This window comes from Salvia miltiorrhiza, unplaced genomic scaffold (assembly GCF_028751815.1).
Source record: "Salvia miltiorrhiza cultivar Shanhuang (shh) unplaced genomic scaffold, IMPLAD_Smil_shh original_scaffold_399, whole genome shotgun sequence".
In the NCBI taxonomy this organism is placed as follows: Eukaryota; Viridiplantae; Streptophyta; class Magnoliopsida; order Lamiales; family Lamiaceae; genus Salvia; species Salvia miltiorrhiza.
Genome location: NW_026651541.1, coordinates 18,692 through 24,630, shown reverse-complemented (window position 1 = coordinate 24,630; position 5,939 = coordinate 18,692).

The following is a 5,939-nucleotide window of genomic DNA, read 5'->3' as shown; positions in this document are numbered from 1 at the left end:
CATCGAGACACCATGGATAAGAAGAACTTATGTGGGAGCTTGAAAGCAAGATGAGCGAAAATGCCAGAACTTTTTAGCACAGATATGCAAATTTCGGAAAAATTAATAACTGACTTAGCAAATGCCAGAACTTTTTAGAACTTGTGTGATATGATCACGATTGAATATTTGAGCAGCCAATGTTTTATTTTTATTTTTAAATTAATAACTAACTTAGCAAAGTCAAGTTATTATTTTACATGCAATAGGTATATATGTATTTCTATTATTTTCCTGAAGTCGTGAATTTGATTCCGACTAACAGAGTGAGTTAAATTAGATATTAATTCATAGAGGTTTTATAACGATAACCAGAATTCGAAAAATTAGATATATAGATCCTCGATTGATACAGAATATTAGGATTTTATTTGTCACCTCAAGACTCTCCAACACTTACACTCAAAGTCCTTTTTCCTACTCTACTGCACAGTACACGCATATTTTCCAACAATTACCATCAACAATCTTTCCTGCTACTTCCTACAAGGCTACAATACTATTCCCCATCTGCAAAGGAAAAAAAAAAGAGAAGGGGGACAAGAAAGAAAAAAAAAGGGGAAAACTTGTGTGTAGAGAGCAGCTACAACAGCTACCCTTTCATCCTCTGCAACCCTCTATCCACTCAAAGCCCATATGGGATACGGAAAGGAACATCAGCCACCCTATATGAGCTCACATCAGCCACTCTATATGTGTAGACTATTCGAGTATGAGCCAACAACACCACTTCTTGTATTTCAGCCATCAAGTCTCTCTTCTTCCCTCACTAACACATGCTGAAGAAGCTGAGAAAGGGAGAGAGAGTTTCCTCCAACTCCAACTCCAAACTGTACCTTGAAGAGATTTTTCCCAACGAATCCCTCAGCTCAACCCAGTTCAAACACATTAAAAGGTCAAGTAGGCGAGTAAAAGCTAGTCAGGAGTCACTAAGCTAGGGCAAAGGTTTGCTTATCAGGTGGGCATTACTTTCATATATATCAAATGAGTTTAAATGTTACGTTCAAGCAAGTTATTTCATGACAAAATCTTTGAATTGAAGTTATTTCAAGTATTGTCTTGCCATAAAATGTTTCAATTACAGTATGATATCTATGTGATGTGGCTTTGCCAGTTATGTAATCGAATTCGGGTCCTGAGCAGTTGATAGCTATCCTGCCAGGGCTAGTGTACACTAGTGACTGTGAGTCATCTAGCGGGTTGGCCGGTCAAGTGACCATGATAGGTGGCCACCTCTCTGGCACGCAGCTTCAGATATGATAGATTATGAGAACTTAGACTGCAGTCGAACTTTAAGAATCACAAATGAATTTAGTAAGCTTGGGCCTTTTAGCTAAAACTCCCTTGCTGTACTGTTTATGATGGCATAACAATTTACAGTTTTGAAGCATGTATTTTTATACTTAGGCATACGTACCCACTGAGTACTTTTGTACTCAGCCCTGCATATATTTTTAAATGTGTAGGTTGAGCAGCTGGTGGTGGTGATGAAGTGACGAGCGGAACCCTTTTGTCTTATCCTTATGTATTGATGAACTCTGGGGATACATGTCTTCATACATGTAATCAGAACCTTATTCCGCTGCTTACTCAAAAGTTTTATGTTATTTTGGCTAAGTCGGAGTTATCCAAACTTACTAGTTTATTCGAGTCAATATGATGAAACCTCCGTTATATTATAAATATTCCTTTTGATAACAATGATTAAATACGATCCTTCTTGGTTTAATTATCCCCCTTTCTACCCCGCTTCTAATCTCCCTCCCTTAGTCACGGTTTCCCCGGCTTAATTATCCTTAATTAGGTCCGGTCGTGACAATCAGGCTCAAGAAAACTAGATTAATACTTTTTATTCAGGGAACAAATCAAAATTCAATTGAATCAATTGACAAATAATTAAATCTCACAGATTAGACTAGATCATTATTCTCACCGAATCAAGAAAATTAGCTATTAATGAAATAAAACTCAACAAAGAAAAAAAAATCATAATAAAATAAAAACAATAAGAAATCAATTCATAGTTTCATACTAATCATGAATTATTCTTCAAACTTGTGCACAAAATAAAACTATAGCTCCTATCAATTGCCGCCTCCAGCTGCTAAGATGAGTGCCTCCAATTAAAACTTATGGCCCCCTGACTTGTTAATTAATTGGCAAAGAGAAGTCAGAATATAATTACTTCCTAATGGCCCATGCACTATAATAATAATAATAATAATAATAATAATAATAATAATAATAATAATAATAATAATAATAATAATAATAATAATAATAATAATAATAATAATAATAATAATAATAAACAAATCATTATTCACTAGATCAGACTTCGACTTCTTGTGCTTGCTTCGTTAATAATTTGCATCAAAACACTTATTTTCTGCTATCTTTTTCTCGATTTCATTAACATCAAACTCTTCAATATGGTGTTATAATAATCGATTTCAGACGATATTTGAAGTTGATGAAAAAGTCTGATTTATGCTTGAAGAGCTTAAGACAAAATGGATAGGTCGTTTCCTAATTAATCTAGTCTGTTTGACCAGACGGGACAATGGAGATTAAGAGTTTGGATACGACAAAGATATTTACAGTCAATTATCACAAATTGGAGTCGTGCCATGATGCATCTCACATAACGATAGAGGAATAAATTTCACTGTTACCTCTGATGAGAATCTGATTGCATCAAAAAGTCTAGCCAAAGACTTAAAACAAAGGCACTATTGGGAGGCAATCCAAATTTCTTTTCTTGCGTCTTGTTTGCTTAGTGTTTTCTTGATTTTGTTTTGTTTCTTCCTTTTTTTCAGCTATCGCCGCCACTCTCATTTTATCCTCCATCGTACCACATCCACAAGTTGCCACCATCGAGCCCAGAAAGAACATTATTGAAAATGGTGACATTTTTCCCTTCTTTGAGTTTTTAGTTTATTTCCTTTCTTGTGTCTAACTTTGTGTTTCTTTGTCATCCTTGTTTAAACTTTTTCTTTGTTTGCTTGAGGAGAAGCAAATGTTAAGTGTGAGGAGGTTGTGTCTTTGTGTCAGTTTATTGAGTCCTTTTTATTTTATTTTATGTTATTTTATTTTGTTGTGTCTTGTTGAGCCAAGTAGATTACTAGATTTGTTGATGTTTATGGACATTCCTTACTTAGTTGAGTCTTGTTATTAACTTGGTGAATCAATATGTTGTTAAGTGGTGAAATGTGATCTAAAGTTTGGAGAATTATTTGAATGAAATATGGGATGACGAAATAGGGCAATAATTGAATTTATTTAACCCTCATTAAATAAGATTTGAGCTTGAAATAGTAGAGCACCATCTACTTTGATTATTTCTTAGATGATTATTTACAAGGTTGCGATATCATGTGTGTCACGTGTAATAAATGATAGAAGGCACTAGGGCGAACCAATTTTGGCATGCGTTTCATTGCTTGACCCATAGATTAATCCCTATTAGTGAGCTATTTTGAAGCATTGACCATGTTTCTTTCGTACAAGTCACTAAATATTTAACCAAGACCTACTTTGTTACCTTGGTCCCTTCCTCAACTATTTTGCAGTCTTCTCGAAGAATTGGTTTAGAGGACTTGCTAATAAACAACAGAAAAAAAAATCGATAGGGAAAAAAGAAACAATTAACAACGTTCCCTAGCAACGACGCCAATTTGGTGGTCGTCGTATACTACCAAATAATTCCTGCAACCAGCTAAGAATTAGAATAGTATAGCAATAAGGTAGAACCACAGAAAATAGATTAATAATCTCAATTTCCTAAAGCCCGATTTCGTTGTAGCCGCCACGCGTAAAATGTGTGAGATTGATTATAAATTAAATTAAGAAAAATCAACTAAAATAACAAATAAGAAATAAATCAAGAATAAAACAGACTCGATTTTGAATAAATCCACACTAATACTACTCTGATCATAGACGCAGAGATAAATTTATTTTCATGGACCAACCAGTTATAGGATACCGTGAATGCAGTGGACATACCCTAATTCTCACTTACTTTATCGATAGTTAGTTGTAGACGATAGACCTAACTATTTCCCTCATCAAAACACAACCTAGTTGAAAACGTCAAATCTAGATTTAATGTTTCAATAACATTAAGATAAAGGAACCTGATTTAGACAAATTACCCAAGAAACATCAGTAACAATTCGTCTACCAATTTGTTCCCTACTATCGATACGATAACTTCATCACTAATCATCCCGATTCCAACAATTACGGATTGGGGGAACTAATTGCCACTAATTTGAACTAATCTAAGGTGATCAGGCTAAAAAAACCATATTAATACTCTCTAGACTAGTATTTCATTATTCTCATCTAATCGAATCAAGAAAATTAGCTACTCAAAATTATTCAAATAAAACTCAACAAAGAAACAAAAAATCATAATGAAATAAAAATAAAAAGAAATCAATTGATACTAATCACCGAATTATTCTTCAAACTTTGTGCACAAAAATAAAACTATAGCTCTTATCAATCGCCGCCAGAGACCTCCTAGTCCCGCCGTCAAGATAAGTGCTCCAATTAAACTTATCGCCACCTGACTTGTTAATTGTCAAAGTATAATTATTTCCTAATGGCCCATGCACGGTCCTAATATGATGGGCCCGTGAATCTTATTAACAATAATAGAATAGAATAATAATAATAAACAAATCATTATTCACTAGATTAGTCTTCGACTTCTTGTGCTTGCTTCTTTAATACTCCAAAATCATTTTTTTTTTCTGCTATCTTTCACTCGATTCTATCGAAATCAAATTCTTCAATTTCTGCACCAAAATTTAAAACATAATCTATTAAAATATTTATGTCTGAAGAAAGATATTCCTTCCTTCCGCCAAAAGTATTTCACAATTACTATATTTGGCGTCCGCAAAAAGTATTCCACTTTCCTTTTTAAGCCATGATCCCACCATCCACCTTTATATTTTATCCTTACAAACACTCTTTATTTACAAAAAACTCACCCCAAATTCAATCTCAACCACACATCTCATAAAGTGGTGGGATCCTTTCTCCACTACATCAACATCATCATACATTTTATTAAACTCTGTGCCCGGCCAAAGTGGAATACTTTTGGCAGACGGAGGGAGTATTATATTTCAAGCTTTAGCTTTTGTCTTCCAGCGGAACGACCAGGCAACAGTCTAAGCCACACCAAGAATAACACCATTAATTTTAAGTTTTCATCACGCCATGGCCATTTTGCGCATCGTTGATCACAACTATCAATCCACCAATATCCAGATGGAATGATTCAAAGAGACTCAATGTCATCACTCACCAGCCAATCTTGATTTTCTTTAAATGTGTTTTTGTAAAGAAGCTTACAAATTTTTTAACCCAATTCTGCGCATATGTTCAAACTTGGTTAGGATGAGAAGTTGAGGCAGCGAAAGAAATTTGGGAGGTGGAAACATAAATAAGAAATTTGGGAGACAAGTTCAGTGGTGCCAGTGATATTGCTAGAGAAAAACAATATGTATACCCATTTTAATTAGGTGATGGGGATGTATTGGGCTGTGTTGTGTTTACATATACCCATTTCAATTAGGTGGTGGGAATGTAATGGGCTTGCTCAAATGAGCTTTGGATAACAATATAAAATTTGGTTGAATAAGTTTAATATTTTCTTAATTGCATGTGAAATGGTGAAAGTGAATTCTAGATGAAAATATAGTTATAAAAAAAAAAATCTGAATTAGAAATTATGATTATACATATATATTGCCTTTTATTTACATATTATTAAGTTAGATGATTAAAAGACGAAATGGTTGACAACATGTTTTGATATAGGCTTACCTATGGATATAAAATATTCCTTTAATCCCAATTCAATAGGCAAGAAGATTTGA